This window comes from Sphaerodactylus townsendi, linkage group LG03 (assembly GCF_021028975.2).
Source record: "Sphaerodactylus townsendi isolate TG3544 linkage group LG03, MPM_Stown_v2.3, whole genome shotgun sequence".
NCBI lineage: Eukaryota > Metazoa > Chordata > Lepidosauria > Squamata > Sphaerodactylidae > Sphaerodactylus > Sphaerodactylus townsendi.
The window spans coordinates 70,925,432-70,942,192 of NC_059427.1; positions in this window are offsets into that span (position 1 = coordinate 70,925,432).

Below are 16,761 nucleotides of genomic sequence, written 5' to 3' on the forward strand. Positions count from 1 at the left end.
TGAGAAGGATGATAGACACAGGTGAGGAAAGCTGCAAAAGAAGCAAAGCTGCAACACAGTGGGCCAGGCTGTCACGGCTGACTGTCAAGGACGGACCGAAGACAGGGTGCAACTGATAGATATTTACTGCAGGTTAAACACAGGTCAGAAATGTCTCTTAAGGCACCAGACAAGGCACTGGTTAGAGTTCAGTCTAACAACCAGTAAGCAAGCCACCAGTCCACCAGATCATCAAAATCCAAAACACAAATCCAAAAAGCAGGTCCAGGGGGCAAAGTCCAAGGGTCGTTACCGGAAAGCAGGCTTTTCTGAGCAATCCACGGAACTGAAGCAGAGTAGCCGTGGAGGACAAATTGCCTTTTGCAAAAACGCACTGGCTGTGAGCTGTCTATTATCAGTGTGAGGGTGGAAATGCTGGTAGAGTGTCGCTTCAGGAGCTGGTCCTGCTTGTTACTTACAAATGATGAACAGCCAGTCGAGCTGATCTCTACGCTCAGCTAATTCAAGGTGTAACCGTTGGTGATGCTGCTCTAAAGGGGTGGGTGAACTGGGAGGACTGTTTGCTTGGGGTGCTGAGGATGGACTCTGAGAAAGCCCTAACTTCGAGGGCCCCGCAGAGGACTCTGGATCAACAGCTGGTTCGTCCTGATGAACAGCTGCTCTCACGCCTCCACTCCTGAAACATTCCTTCGCTGTCAGTGGGGGGATTAACAGGGGTGCGTGGTAGGCTGCTGTCTTCTTCGCTGTCCGATGCATAGGGAGAACCGATCATGACACCAGCTCCCCATGTAGGCATCTTTCAGTCCACATAGTGCAAGCCTGAGGAAGACTACACAGAAGACTTATGCTGAATCCCAGAGGCATAGCAGGGAAAACGGCACCTTGGGGCAACACCCAGTCAAGCACCTGCCCTGCACACTCCCACGCCTGCCTCCCCTTACCACGGCAACTCTGGCGGACAGCTCAGGTGGGCACCATGGGGGCAGGCCATCTCCTGCGCTCCCCGTCAGCAAGGAAGTCAGGGAGGGCAGGAGCCCAAAGCACCCCCTTTGCAGGGGTGAGAGGCCTCCTGGCTGTGCAGCTAGACCCAGGGAGAGGCCTCCCTGCTGTGCAGTTGGGCCCAGCTTTGCATGCCAGTGCAACCCCCCTACAAGGGAGAGGCCTGTCGGCCATGTGACTGGGCCCGGGGAGAGGCCTCCCAGCTGCGCAGCTGGGCCAGGCCTTGTGCACTGGCAAGCAGCACCCCGGCACAGGGGGAGCCGCTGGGTGGTGGCCAGGTTGCTGCCCCATGGAAAAGGCTGGGCGCAGGGACCCGGACAGTACCCGGCACCCCGCCACACACACACACACGACCAAAAGGCATGCACTCATGGGTTACCCCATGTCCCTATAGGTGGTACGCCACTGCTGAATCCTGGAATCTGAGTTAACAAAGGAAACAGGGATGAGAGAAAGTGATTTCAGTACAAGAGAGTTAATGGAGTCCATAAGACCAGAGGAAGGAAGGAAGGAAGGAAGGAAGGAAGGAAGGAAGGAAGGAAGGAAGGAAGGAAGGAAGGAAGGAAGGAAGGAAGGAAGGAAGGAAGGAAGGAAGGAAGGAAGGAAGGAAGGAAGGAAGGAAGGCTCTACCTGATGAGACTAAACCAATTCACACAAATTTTGTGGGGCAGGGGAGCAGGCCACTCCACTGTAATGTATAAAATCAATACCCCACAGGGGACAAATTGCATAGATTTTACCTTGCCAGTGCAAAGCAGATTTGAGTGGGCTGACCAAGCAGTGACTTCTGCATACTTTGATTTCAAGTATATTGCTAGTATGTCAGAATTCAGAACATGGCAGAAGGATACTCAGAGGATCATCCTTCTAAATGAAATGTGTATTTTACAATATTTCCTGCACTCATTTGTGATGGTTAGGTATCAGAAATCCGGTTACCAAGCAAGATTGCTTTTTCTTGTGCTGCATTAGATACACAAAATACAAATGGAAGTTTTTAAATAGGATCTACTGCACATACATACATAATGTTCCATATGTAACTCTGGCCTGAAGGAGAATGATGTTGCTGAGGAGAAAGGAAAGGTTCAAAAATATGAGTTTTGAGGGTCTGAAGTTGTATGGCTTTGCCTGTAGAATGATCGCTACCGTTAAGTGCAAAACTTGAGCTGTGTGAGAAACGTCAAGAGTGCTTTATTTGCCACACAACAATTGAGTAAAGCACAGTGGGTTATTTTTACTGAGATGAGCCATGAAAGCTTTTAAGCTCACAATTGCCTGAGAGGGATACAAGGATTTTATTTTGTTAATTTTGAGGCTGTTCAAGCTTCTGCTTCCAGTCTGGCAGGAATCTGAAGCAAGTCAGAGAGCTTGTTTTTCCCCCTTTATGGGTTACAGCTGGGAGTGGGTTGTGGGTTACAGCTTGAACCCTAGTTTGAGGGTTGTGGGTAACAGCTTGAACCCTAGTTTGAGCCATTGCAGTCTGAAGCAGCTCTTCTTTCTTTATCAAAGTGCAGAATCCATTTAGATGTGTTAATGGCAACATTAATCGAATATGCTATTTGGCAGTGATAGGTCTGGAATGGGTGAGAATGCTTCTCCCCTACATGTGTAGCTACCCTGACATATAATGGGGGGAAAAGGCCAGTCACATCTAACTCACTTGCCTTCAGCACCACCTAAAGAAGAGATCAAAGAACTGGTATCCAAAATATGTAAAAGCAATACAGCTTGCAGAGCCTCTGTGTTTACATTTAAAAATAAACTGGATGAAGTCCTTCAGAGTTCAAAGAAAGGAGTCCAGGAGAACCTTGAGGGTTAACAGATTTATTATGACATGCACCTTTGTGAATTCTAGCCCACTTCACCAAGTAAGTGTCCTCACCCAGACATCACTATTGCACTATTAGAACTAGATATGAGTCCAGTAGGACTTTGGAGACCAACAGGATTTGGGGGGTATGAGCTTTCAAGAGCCAAAGTTCCCTTCATTAGATCTGATGAAAGGTGATTAGACACTCAAGATCTTATACCCTGAAAATCTTGTTAATCTCTAAAGTGCTGCTAGATTTGAATTTAGCTCTTCTACAGACCAACACAGCTACCACCCTGAACCAATTGCAGTATTGTTACATTATAGCAATAATTTGTAAGTAGATTATTCTGTGCGAGCAAGACAGTCTAGTAGAGGTTGATTGCTAAAGTGTTATATCAGTGCAGTATCCAAGGATGTATGGATGCAGCCATGGAGAAAAGAAAATGGAGGCCTTCAAATGATTATCTTGTTCACAAAGCAAAAAGCGGATTCACAAATTCCTGAACCTTGTAAGCAACCACAATAACTTTGTGCCCTGTTTGGCCTGCCTCACCAGCATCCAAACAAATGTGTTTCAGTGAACTCAACCAGAAAAGATAAACTGGATTTTTATTGATGAGAATTAATAATCCAAAATAGGTTTTAAAAGCATTGAAGAATTGTGTTCTGGGACAGCAGCGGCCCCCATCCCTGCCAATGGGACTGTCACCAGGGACTCATGGCAGCAGCATGACTTTCCTCTCCCCCCAAAGCTTTAAACATTTCTGCACATCCACTACATTTGGTAAAATGAACCATCCACTTCATTACATTTCCAACATTTCCCTCTATAATTTTTATCTATCTTCTTAATATCTGTTGGTGTGATGTGCCACCAATACAACAACTTTTCCAATTTTCTAGTAATGTTTAGATTACTGTAAATTTTACACCTTGTCCAATAAGCTTCCCATTGTTGAGAGGATATTTCTTCCTCAAAGTTTTGCATCCATCTGAACACTGTGTTTTCACTTGTTCTGTTTCTGGATCAAATTAAAGTAACAGTTTATTAATTCATTTTAGTAAATGTTCTTTTTGTTGCATAATCACCTTTTCAATTTCCGTCAGTCCACTTATTACATCTCTTGCTGTATTAATTGCCTTTCTTAGGCTTGAAACTAGTTGAAAATATAATAACAATTGTATTTTTGCCTTTGTCCATTTTTTTGCCAAGACTTAATTTCTCCTTGAGCATCTATCATATCTCCTTATGTTATAAAATTAGTATTTTTCATCATATTCTCATCATAATAAGCCTCTATCATAATAAACAACTGCAGGTTCTTTACACCATACTTTGACTGCTACCATCCTCCAAATCAATTTACTTTAATAAGTCCAACCCCAAAATGTGGTCTGGACCAATTGATGCAACTAGCTTTCATACTTTGACAAGCAGTTTATACTACAAGCACCTCCAATACAAGTCTTGAAGCAATACTCTCTCCAACAGGAGAGCCTAACAGCTGAGCTGCAATTTTTTTTACCATGGAGAATAAAACTCATTTTGAATTCTGACTCTGTCCTCCAAATTTGTCATATGCAAATTTGATTAGCATGCCCTCTATTCCATCATCCAAGTTGTTGATAAAAATATTGAATAGCACTGGGCCCAGGACAAAACCCTATGGCACTCCACTACTCTCCAGGATGAAGATGAGCCATTGATGAGCACCCTTTGAGTTCAGTCAGTCAACCAATTACAAATCCATCTAATAGTAGCATTGTCTAGTCCACATTTCACTAGCTTACTTGCAAGAATATTATGGGGCAGCTTGTCAAAAACTTTACTAAAATCAAGATATGCTATGTCCACAGCATTTCCTTCATCTACCAATTTGTCTCTCTATGAAAAAAAAGAGATAAGATTAGTTCGGCTTGACTTGTTTTTCAGAAATCCATGCTGACTTTTTGTGATCACAGTATTCCCTTCTAACTGCTGGCAGACCATCTGTTTAATGATCTGCTCCAGAATCTTCTCTGGTATTGATGTCAGGCTGACTGGACAGTCAGGCTGACTTTTCCTCCTTTTTGAAGATGGGGATAACATTAGCCCTTCTTCAGTCCACTGGGACTTCCCCTGTTCTCCAGGAGTTGTCAAAGATTACAGCAAGTGGTTCTGAGATTACTTGTAATAATGCTTTTAATGGAAAGAGAAAAATCATGTCAATGTGAATTTCCTGTCACTAAACCACGAATCACAAAGACAAGCAGTCTCATGACAAATAAGTCCAAAACCATAGAAGAGACAGGGTGAGAGAGTGAAGAATGCCCATGACCATGAAGTTGGATGAGTCTCAGGAGACTCTTGACCCCATATTACTTGGGAAATTGTCAAGACAATGTTTGATGCATAGCAAGCCATGCAGGCAGTCAACTGCTTGTATTGGCCATGTTGTCTGAGCAGTTTGGCCAACTCCACCCCAGCAGTGAACCTTTATGTTCCCCATGAGCCAACATGCATGTGTAGTCCACATCAGCCTATTTAAGGCTAGGCAGGTCACCAGGGGTGGGCAGAGATATCCTGAATATGCTGGCTTGAAGCTGTGACTCATCTGGATGAGGAAGTGGAAGCACTTATAACCCTCTTCTAAAGACTATTTGAATGTCCATGTGGAACAGAGAGACAGCAAGGGGCATAAAGAGCAGCCGCAGCAATCGTTTCACTTGTATCTTTAAAGGGGAAACATGATCTTACTCACTGAGGGCTTGGGAGCCCCAGACATGTCACACATCATGGGGTTGTACTCAAATTGTGGCAAATAAGGTATTGCGTCTTGGTTAAAATGAAACACAGCATGACAAGAGAAGGTTTAAACAATTTCAAAACTGTGCTGTAATTTATGGAAATTTCCTTAGACAATGCATCCTGTAGCTTAATAAGTTTATGCTGCGCTGCATTCTGAAGTAAAATTATTGCTGTAAGAGTTGCTAATGCATGTGTTATCAGTTGGAGCTGAAGGGAGAGCAGACATGGATTATTCCATTAAACAAAATATCTTAAATTACTATTACAACCTGGGATTAATTATCTTGGTTTGATTAATTAACTTCTTTCTGTTTAAATTGTGGAATATCCCTACATCAATTCATAAAGACTAATACTGAAACACTTTCAGTTAGTTTTAACATCCACACTTGCGCAGTTTAGTCTTCCAACCTTCTTTTGGTGTCTTTTCAGCAACAGACAAAAGTGTTGATAATATTTTTAAATATGCAGTTGGTTAAGGTTCACCCTTCCTGTCTATGCCCTTTGCCTACAGTACAAACTCACAATTACTCAGCACAGCTGACATGCAGTGGCAAAGCTACAAGGGAACGGGGGGATGCGCCCTGTACCAGGCACACACCTGGAGGGCACGGAAAATCGTCCCCAAGACCCCTCCCCCTTTCCCCTGCCCCCCCGCGGCCCCCCGGGGGGGCAGAACAGTTTATTACCATGATGTCAATCAACTTTACACAGTATGTATATAACCCACATTACATTATGTAGAAATTGCAAGTGGCATTACTACAATGTACCTTTCAGAGTTGCCAGTTCAAGTCAACACTATTTATCTAGGAAGTAGACCCACCTTTCTTTAGTAAATTATTAGAACATGACAACAATCCAAAGAAGAAAATGACTGTGAGAGGGATAATCAGGACACAGATGTGATTAGATGACAAGTAAGCATCAAAACTCCTAAACGAATGAAACATGCCATTCTCCTTAAGGACAAGTTCAGTGTACCGTATATACTCATGTACAAGTCGATCCGAATATAAGTCGAGGCACCTAATTTTACCACAAAAAACTGGGAAAACTTATTGACTCGAGTATAAGTCTAGGGTGGGAAATGCAGGGTGGGAAATACTGGTAAATTTCAAAAATAAAAATAGATACCAATAAAATTACATTAATTGAAGCATCAGTAGGTTAAATGTTTTTGAATATTTATTTCAAAGAAAATCAGTAAACTAGCTCTGTAAGTGGAAAAGAGGGTCAACAAGAACAATATGGTATCAACAATAACTTTAAAAGTACAAAAAACCTTGGCTCAATCTCAGCAAGCAAACCAAGCTTAAAACACCAGAGTTAAAATCCTTCAAAACTAAATTCCTCCTCATCATCTGTATGTCCAAATGTAACCCAACTTCGGTTTTAAGAGGGATATTATCAGAAATGGAAAAGGAGTTCAAGTCTTTGCCAGTGTGATCCCACCTTCTGACTCTTAACATTCACCAACTTACAACAAAAGAAACTTTAAATCTGTTTTCTGTTTCATAAACAATAGTGTGCAGTATAACAATGAAATATGGCAAACCAATACAGAAATAATAATCAACATATAATAGTTCTGGCCTGCTATGCAGCGGTGAAGCTCCCAGGAGGCAGGGGTGCTGCAACGCGACTAGGCGACAGATTTCCTCGGGTCAATGGGAGGCTTACAAAATTCCCCTCGGCCCCTCCCCCTTCAGAAGCTGGAATTGCCCCGGCGCCCATCTCCTTCACTCTACTTTTAGGACACCAAGCAGGCTGCAGAACAGGCTCCTCTCCTTCTATTTCTGGGTGTGGGAACTACATTTCCCAGTGGTCTCCTGGGAAATGTGTAGTTCCCACTGAAGAACAGGAAGGCCTGTTCTGCAGCCTGCTTGGGGGGGTGGGGGGGGGGGGGGGGGGGAGAGGGCGGGGGGGGGGGGGGGGGGGGGGGGTGGGGGGGGGGGGGGGGTGGGGGGGGGGGGGGTGGGGGGGGGGGGGGGTGGGGGGGGGGGAGGGGGGGGGGGGTGCGGGTGGGGAGGGGGGGGGGGTGGGGGGGAGGGGGGGTGGGGGGGGGGGGGGGGGGGGGGGGGGGGGGGGGGGGGGGAGGGGGGGTGGGGGGGGGGGGGGGTGGGGGGGGGGGGGGGTGGGGGGGGGGGGGGGTGGGGGGGGGGGGGGGTGGGGGGGGGGGGGGGTGGGGGGGGGGGGGGGTGGGGGGGGGGGGGGGTGGGGGGGGGGGGGGGTGGGGGGGGGGGGGGGTGGGGGGGGGGGGGGGTGGGGGGGGGGGGGGGTGGGGGGGGGGGGGGGTGGGGGGGGGGGGGGGTGGGGGGGGGGGGGGGTGGGGGGGGGGGGGGGTGGGGGGGGGGGGGGGTGGGGGGGGGGGGGGGTGGGGGGGGGGGGGGGTGGGGGGGGGGGGGGGTGGGGGGGGGGGGGGGTGGGGGGGGGGGGGGGTGGGGGGGGGGGGGGGTGGGGGGGGGGGGGGGTGGGGGGGGGGGGGGGTGGGGGGGGGGGGGGGTGGGGGGGGGGGGGGGTGGGGGGGGGGGGGGGTGGGGGGGGGGGGGGGTGGGGGGGGGGGGGGGTGGGGGGGGGGGGGGGTGGGGGGGGGGGGGGGTGGGGGGGGGGGGGGGTGGGGGGGGGGGGGGGTGGGGGGGGGGGGGGGTGGGGGGGGGGGGGGGTGGGGGGGGGGGGGGGTGGGGGGGGGGGGGGGTGGGGGGGGGGGGGGGTGGGGGGGGGGGGGGGTGGGGGGGGGGGGGGGTGGGGGGGGGGGGGGGTGGGGGGGGGGGGGGGTGGGGGGGGGGGGGGGTGGGGGGGGGGGGGGGTGGGGGGGGGGGGGGGTGGGGGGGGGGGGGGGTGGGGGGGGGGGGGGGTGGGGGGGGGGGGGGGTGGGGGGGGGGGGGGGTGGGGGGGGGGGGGGGTGGGGGGGGGGGGGGGTGGGGGGGGGGGGGGGTGGGGGGGGGGGGGGGTGGGGGGGGGGGGGGGTGGGGGGGGGGGGGGGTGGGGGGGGGGGGGGGTGGGGGGGGGGGGGGGTGGGGGGGGGGGGGGGTGGGGGGGGGGGGGGGTGGGGGGGGGGGGGGGTGGGGGGGGGGGGGGGTGGGGGGGGGGGGGGGTGGGGGGGGGGGGGGGTGGGGGGGGGGGGGGGTGGGGGGGGGGGGGGGTGGGGGGGGGGGGGGGTGGGGGGGGGGGGGGGTGGGGGGGGGGGGGGGTGGGGGGGGGGGGGGGTGGGGGGGGGGGGGGGTGGGGGGGGGGGGGGGTGGGGGGGGGGGGGGGTGGGGGGGGGGGGGGGTGGGGGGGGGGGGGGGTGGGGGGGGGGGGGGGTGGGGGGGGGGGGGGGTGGGGGGGGGGGGGGGTGGGGGGGGGGGGGGGTGGGGGGGGGGGGGGGTGGGGGGGGGGGGGGGTGGGGGGGGGGGGGGGTGGGGGGGGGGGGGGGTGGGGGGGGGGGGGGGTGGGGGGGGGGGGGGGTGGGGGGGGGGGGGGGTGGGGGGGGGGGGGGGTGGGGGGGGGGGGGGGTGGGGGGGGGGGGGGGTGGGGGGGGGGGGGGGTGGGGGGGGGGGGGGGTGGGGGGGGGGGGGGGTGGGGGGGGGGGGGGGTGGGGGGGGGGGGGGGTGGGGGGGGGGGGGGGTGGGGGGGGGGGGGGGTGGGGGGGGGGGGGGGTGGGGGGGGGGGGGGGTGGGGGGGGGGGGGGGTGGGGGGGGGGGGGGGTGGGGGGGGGGGGGGGTGGGGGGGGGGGGGGGTGGGGGGGGGGGGGGGTGGGGGGGGGGGGGGGTGGGGGGGGGGGGGGGTGGGGGGGGGGGGGGGTGGGGGGGGGGGGGGGTGGGGGGGGGGGGGGGTGGGGGGGGGGGGGGGTGGGGGGGGGGGGGGGTGGGGGGGGGGGGGGGTGGGGGGGGGGGGGGGTGGGGGGGGGGGGGGGTGGGGGGGGGGGGGGGTGGGGGGGGGGGGGGGTGGGGGGGGGGGGGGGTGGGGGGGGGGGGGGGTGGGGGGGGGGGGGGGTGGGGGGGGGGGGGGGTGGGGGGGGGGGGGGGTGGGGGGGGGGGGGGGTGGGGGGGGGGGGGGGTGGGGGGGGGGGGGGGTGGGGGGGGGGGGGGGTGGGGGGGGGGGGGGGTGGGGGGGGGGGGGGGTGGGGGGGGGGGGGGGTGGGGGGGGGGGGGGGTGGGGGGGGGGGGGGGTGGGGGGGGGGGGGGGTGGGGGGGGGGGGGGGTGGGGGGGGGGGGGGGTGGGGGGGGGGGGGGGTGGGGGGGGGGGGGGGTGGGGGGGGGGGGGGGTGGGGGGGGGGGGGGGTGGGGGGGGGGGGGGGTGGGGGGGGGGGGGGGTGGGGGGGGGGGGGGGTGGGGGGGGGGGGGGGTGGGGGGGGGGGGGGGTGGGGGGGGGGGGGGGTGGGGGGGGGGGGGGGTGGGGGGGGGGGGGGGTGGGGGGGGGGGGGGGTGGGGGGGGGGGGGGGTGGGGGGGGGGGGGGGTGGGGGGGGGGGGGGGTGGGGGGGGGGGGGGGTGGGGGGGGGGGGGGGTGGGGGGGGGGGGGGGTGGGGGGGGGGGGGGGTGGGGGGGGGGGGGGGTGGGGGGGGGGGGGGGTGGGGGGGGGGGGGGGTGGGGGGGGGGGGGGGTGGGGGGGGGGGGGGGTGGGGGGGGGGGGGGGTGGGGGGGGGGGGGGGTGGGGGGGGGGGGGGGTGGGGGGGGGGGGGGGTGGGGGGGGGGGGGGGTGGGGGGGGGGGGGGGTGGGGGGGGGGGGGGGTGGGGGGGGGGGGGGGTGGGGGGGGGGGGGGGTGGGGGGGGGGGGGGGTGGGGGGGGGGGGGGGTGGGGGGGGGGGGGGGTGGGGGGGGGGGGGGGTGGGGGGGGGGGGGGGTGGGGGGGGGGGGGGGTGGGGGGGGGGGGGGGTGGGGGGGGGGGGGGGTGGGGGGGGGGGGGGGTGGGGGGGGGGGGGGGTGGGGGGGGGGGGGGGTGGGGGGGGGGGGGGGTGGGGGGGGGGGGGGGTGGGGGGGGGGGGGGGTGGGGGGGGGGGGGGGTGGGGGGGGGGGGGGGTGGGGGGGGGGGGGGGTGGGGGGGGGGGGGGGTGGGGGGGGGGGGGGGTGGGGGGGGGGGGGGGTGGGGGGGGGGGGGGGTGGGGGGGGGGGGGGGTGGGGGGGGGGGGGGGTGGGGGGGGGGGGGGGTGGGGGGGGGGGGGGGTGGGGGGGGGGGGGGGTGGGGGGGGGGGGGGGTGGGGGGGGGGGGGGGTGGGGGGGGGGGGGGGTGGGGGGGGGGGGGGGTGGGGGGGGGGGGGGGTGGGGGGGGGGGGGGGTGGGGGGGGGGGGGGGTGGGGGGGGGGGGGGGTGGGGGGGGGGGGGGGTGGGGGGGGGGGGGGGTGGGGGGGGGGGGGGGTGGGGGGGGGGGGGGGTGGGGGGGGGGGGGGGTGGGGGGGGGGGGGGGTGGGGGGGGGGGGGGGTGGGGGGGGGGGGGGGTGGGGGGGGGGGGGGGTGGGGGGGGGGGGGGGTGGGGGGGGGGGGGGGTGGGGGGGGGGGGGGGTGGGGGGGGGGGGGGGTGGGGGGGGGGGGGGGTGGGGGGGGGGGGGGGTGGGGGGGGGGGGGGGTGGGGGGGGGGGGGGGTGGGGGGGGGGGGGGGTGGGGGGGGGGGGGGGTGGGGGGGGGGGGGGGTGGGGGGGGGGGGGGGTGGGGGGGGGGGGGGGTGGGGGGGGGGGGGGGTGGGGGGGGGGGGGGGTGGGGGGGGGGGGGGGTGGGGGGGGGGGGGGGTGGGGGGGGGGGGGGGTGGGGGGGGGGGGGGGTGGGGGGGGGGGGGGGTGGGGGGGGGGGGGGGTGGGGGGGGGGGGGGGTGGGGGGGGGGGGGGGTGGGGGGGGGGGGGGGTGGGGGGGGGGGGGGGTGGGGGGGGGGGGGGGTGGGGGGGGGGGGGGGTGGGGGGGGGGGGGGGTGGGGGGGGGGGGGGGTGGGGGGGGGGGGGGGTGGGGGGGGGGGGGGGTGGGGGGGGGGGGGGGTGGGGGGGGGGGGGGGTGGGGGGGGGGGGGGGTGGGGGGGGGGGGGGGTGGGGGGGGGGGGGGGTGGGGGGGGGGGGGGGTGGGGGGGGGGGGGGGTGGGGGGGGGGGGGGGTGGGGGGGGGGGGGGGTGGGGGGGGGGGGGGGTGGGGGGGGGGGGGGGTGGGGGGGGGGGGGGGTGGGGGGGGGGGGGGGTGGGGGGGGGGGGGGGTGGGGGGGGGGGGGGGTGGGGGGGGGGGGGGGTGGGGGGGGGGGGGGGTGGGGGGGGGGGGGGGTGGGGGGGGGGGGGGGTGGGGGGGGGGGGGGGTGGGGGGGGGGGGGGGTGGGGGGGGGGGGGGGTGGGGGGGGGGGGGGGTGGGGGGGGGGGGGGGTGGGGGGGGGGGGGGGTGGGGGGGGGGGGGGGTGGGGGGGGGGGGGGGTGGGGGGGGGGGGGGGTGGGGGGGGGGGGGGGTGGGGGGGGGGGGGGGTGGGGGGGGGGGGGGGTGGGGGGGGGGGGGGGTGGGGGGGGGGGGGGGTGGGGGGGGGGGGGGGTGGGGGGGGGGGGGGGTGGGGGGGGGGGGGGGTGGGGGGGGGGGGGGGTGGGGGGGGGGGGGGGTGGGGGGGGGGGGGGGTGGGGGGGGGGGGGGGTGGGGGGGGGGGGGGGTGGGGGGGGGGGGGGGTGGGGGGGGGGGGGGGTGGGGGGGGGGGGGGGTGGGGGGGGGGGGGGGTGGGGGGGGGGGGGGGTGGGGGGGGGGGGGGGTGGGGGGGGGGGGGGGTGGGGGGGGGGGGGGGTGGGGGGGGGGGGGGGTGGGGGGGGGGGGGGGTGGGGGGGGGGGGGGGTGGGGGGGGGGGGGGGTGGGGGGGGGGGGGGGTGGGGGGGGGGGGGGGTGGGGGGGGGGGGGGGTGGGGGGGGGGGGGGGTGGGGGGGGGGGGGGGTGGGGGGGGGGGGGGGTGGGGGGGGGGGGGGGTGGGGGGGGGGGGGGGTGGGGGGGGGGGGGGGTGGGGGGGGGGGGGGGTGGGGGGGGGGGGGGGTGGGGGGGGGGGGGGGTGGGGGGGGGGGGGGGTGGGGGGGGGGGGGGGTGGGGGGGGGGGGGGGTGGGGGGGGGGGGGGGTGGGGGGGGGGGGGGGTGGGGGGGGGGGGGGGTGGGGGGGGGGGGGGGTGGGGGGGGGGGGGGGTGGGGGGGGGGGGGGGTGGGGGGGGGGGGGGGTGGGGGGGGGGGGGGGTGGGGGGGGGGGGGGGTGGGGGGGGGGGGGGGTGGGGGGGGGGGGGGGTGGGGGGGGGGGGGGGTGGGGGGGGGGGGGGGTGGGGGGGGGGGGGGGTGGGGGGGGGGGGGGGTGGGGGGGGGGGGGGGTGGGGGGGGGGGGGGGTGGGGGGGGGGGGGGGTGGGGGGGGGGGGGGGTGGGGGGGGGGGGGGGTGGGGGGGGGGGGGGGTGGGGGGGGGGGGGGGTGGGGGGGGGGGGGGGTGGGGGGGGGGGGGGGTGGGGGGGGGGGGGGGTGGGGGGGGGGGGGGGTGGGGGGGGGGGGGGGTGGGGGGGGGGGGGGGTGGGGGGGGGGGGGGGTGGGGGGGGGGGGGGGTGGGGGGGGGGGGGGGTGGGGGGGGGGGGGGGTGGGGGGGGGGGGGGGTGGGGGGGGGGGGGGGTGGGGGGGGGGGGGGGTGGGGGGGGGGGGGGGTGGGGGGGGGGGGGGGTGGGGGGGGGGGGGGGTGGGGGGGGGGGGGGGTGGGGGGGGGGGGGGGTGGGGGGGGGGGGGGGTGGGGGGGGGGGGGGGTGGGGGGGGGGGGGGGTGGGGGGGGGGGGGGGTGGGGGGGGGGGGGGGTGGGGGGGGGGGGGGGTGGGGGGGGGGGGGGGTGGGGGGGGGGGGGGGTGGGGGGGGGGGGGGGTGGGGGGGGGGGGGGGTGGGGGGGGGGGGGGGTGGGGGGGGGGGGGGGTGGGGGGGGGGGGGGGTGGGGGGGGGGGGGGGTGGGGGGGGGGGGGGGTGGGGGGGGGGGGGGGTGGGGGGGGGGGGGGGTGGGGGGGGGGGGGGGTGGGGGGGGGGGGGGGTGGGGGGGGGGGGGGGTGGGGGGGGGGGGGGGTGGGGGGGGGGGGGGGTGGGGGGGGGGGGGGGTGGGGGGGGGGGGGGGTGGGGGGGGGGGGGGGTGGGGGGGGGGGGGGGTGGGGGGGGGGGGGGGTGGGGGGGGGGGGGGGTGGGGGGGGGGGGGGGTGGGGGGGGGGGGGGGTGGGGGGGGGGGGGGGTGGGGGGGGGGGGGGGTGGGGGGGGGGGGGGGTGGGGGGGGGGGGGGGTGGGGGGGGGGGGGGGTGGGGGGGGGGGGGGGTGGGGGGGGGGGGGGGTGGGGGGGGGGGGGGGTGGGGGGGGGGGGGGGTGGGGGGGGGGGGGGGTGGGGGGGGGGGGGGGTGGGGGGGGGGGGGGGTGGGGGGGGGGGGGGGTGGGGGGGGGGGGGGGTGGGGGGGGGGGGGGGTGGGGGGGGGGGGGGGTGGGGGGGGGGGGGGGTGGGGGGGGGGGGGGGTGGGGGGGGGGGGGGGTGGGGGGGGGGGGGGGTGGGGGGGGGGGGGGGTGGGGGGGGGGGGGGGTGGGGGGGGGGGGGGGTGGGGGGGGGGGGGGGTGGGGGGGGGGGGGGGTGGGGGGGGGGGGGGGTGGGGGGGGGGGGGGGTGGGGGGGGGGGGGGGTGGGGGGGGGGGGGGGTGGGGGGGGGGGGGGGTGGGGGGGGGGGGGGGTGGGGGGGGGGGGGGGTGGGGGGGGGGGGGGGTGGGGGGGGGGGGGGGTGGGGGGGGGGGGGGGTGGGGGGGGGGGGGGGTGGGGGGGGGGGGGGGTGGGGGGGGGGGGGGGTGGGGGGGGGGGGGGGTGGGGGGGGGGGGGGGTGGGGGGGGGGGGGGGTGGGGGGGGGGGGGGGTGGGGGGGGGGGGGGGTGGGGGGGGGGGGGGGTGGGGGGGGGGGGGGGTGGGGGGGGGGGGGGGTGGGGGGGGGGGGGGGTGGGGGGGGGGGGGGGTGGGGGGGGGGGGGGGTGGGGGGGGGGGGGGGTGGGGGGGGGGGGGGGTGGGGGGGGGGGGGGGTGGGGGGGGGGGGGGGTGGGGGGGGGGGGGGGTGGGGGGGGGGGGGGGTGGGGGGGGGGGGGGGTGGGGGGGGGGGGGGGTGGGGGGGGGGGGGGGTGGGGGGGGGGGGGGGTGGGGGGGGGGGGGGGTGGGGGGGGGGGGGGGTGGGGGGGGGGGGGGGTGGGGGGGGGGGGGGGTGGGGGGGGGGGGGGGTGGGGGGGGGGGGGGGTGGGGGGGGGGGGGGGTGGGGGGGGGGGGGGGTGGGGGGGGGGGGGGGTGGGGGGGGGGGGGGGTGGGGGGGGGGGGGGGTGGGGGGGGGGGGGGGTGGGGGGGGGGGGGGGTGGGGGGGGGGGGGGGTGGGGGGGGGGGGGGGTGGGGGGGGGGGGGGGTGGGGGGGGGGGGGGGTGGGGGGGGGGGGGGGTGGGGGGGGGGGGGGGTGGGGGGGGGGGGGGGTGGGGGGGGGGGGGGGTGGGGGGGGGGGGGGGTGGGGGGGGGGGGGGGTGGGGGGGGGGGGGGGTGGGGGGGGGGGGGGGTGGGGGGGGGGGGGGGTGGGGGGGGGGGGGGGTGGGGGGGGGGGGGGGTGGGGGGGGGGGGGGGTGGGGGGGGGGGGGGGTGGGGGGGGGGGGGGGTGGGGGGGGGGGGGGGTGGGGGGGGGGGGGGGTGGGGGGGGGGGGGGGTGGGGGGGGGGGGGGGTGGGGGGGGGGGGGGGTGGGGGGGGGGGGGGGTGGGGGGGGGGGGGGGTGGGGGGGGGGGGGGGTGGGGGGGGGGGGGGGTGGGGGGGGGGGGGGGTGGGGGGGGGGGGGGGTGGGGGGGGGGGGGGGTGGGGGGGGGGGGGGGTGGGGGGGGGGGGGGGTGGGGGGGGGGGGGGGTGGGGGGGGGGGGGGGTGGGGGGGGGGGGGGGTGGGGGGGGGGGGGGGTGGGGGGGGGGGGGGGTGGGGGGGGGGGGGGGTGGGGGGGGGGGGGGGTGGGGGGGGGGGGGGGTGGGGGGGGGGGGGGGTGGGGGGGGGGGGGGGTGGGGGGGGGGGGGGGTGGGGGGGGGGGGGGGTGGGGGGGGGGGGGGGTGGGGGGGGGGGGGGGTGGGGGGGGGGGGGGGTGGGGGGGGGGGGGGGTGGGGGGGGGGGGGGGTGGGGGGGGGGGGGGGTGGGGGGGGGGGGGGGTGGGGGGGGGGGGGGGTGGGGGGGGGGGGGGGTGGGGGGGGGGGGGGGTGGGGGGGGGGGGGGGTGGGGGGGGGGGGGGGTGGGGGGGGGGGGGGGTGGGGGGGGGGGGGGGTGGGGGGGGGGGGGGGTGGGGGGGGGGGGGGGTGGGGGGGGGGGGGGGTGGGGGGGGGGGGGGGTGGGGGGGGGGGGGGGTGGGGGGGGGGGGGGGTGGGGGGGGGGGGGGGTGGGGGGGGGGGGGGGTGGGGGGGGGGGGGGGTGGGGGGGGGGGGGGGTGGGGGGGGGGGGGGGTGGGGGGGGGGGGGGGTGGGGGGGGGGGGGGGTGGGGGGGGGGGGGGGTGGGGGGGGGGGGGGGTGGGGGGGGGGGGGGGTGGGGGGGGGGGGGGGTGGGGGGGGGGGGGGGTGGGGGGGGGGGGGGGTGGGGGGGGGGGGGGGTGGGGGGGGGGGGGGGTGGGGGGGGGGGGGGGTGGGGGGGGGGGGGGGTGGGGGGGGGGGGGGGTGGGGGGGGGGGGGGGTGGGGGGGGGGGGGGGTGGGGGGGGGGGGGGGTGGGGGGGGGGGGGGGTGGGGGGGGGGGGGGGTGGGGGGGGGGGGGGGTGGGGGGGGGGGGGGGTGGGGGGGGGGGGGGGTGGGGGGGGGGGGGGGTGGGGGGGGGGGGGGGTGGGGGGGGGGGGGGGTGGGGGGGGGGGGGGGTGGGGGGGGGGGGGGGTGGGGGGGGGGGGGGGTGGGGGGGGGGGGGGGTGGGGGGGGGGGGGGGTGGGGGGGGGGGGGGGTGGGGGGGGGGGGGGGTGGGGGGGGGGGGGGGTGGGGGGGGGGGGGGGTGGGGGGGGGGGGGGGTGGGGGGGGGGGGGGGTGGGGGGGGGGGGGGGTGGGGGGGGGGGGGGGTGGGGGGGGGGGGGGGTGGGGGGGGGGGGGGGTGGGGGGGGGGGGGGGTGGGGGGGGGGGGGGGTGGGGGGGGGGGGGGGTGGGGGGGGGGGGGGGTGGGGGGGGGGGGGGGTGGGGGGGGGGGGGGGTGGGGGGGGGGGGGGGTGGGGGGGGGGGGGGGTGGGGGGGGGGG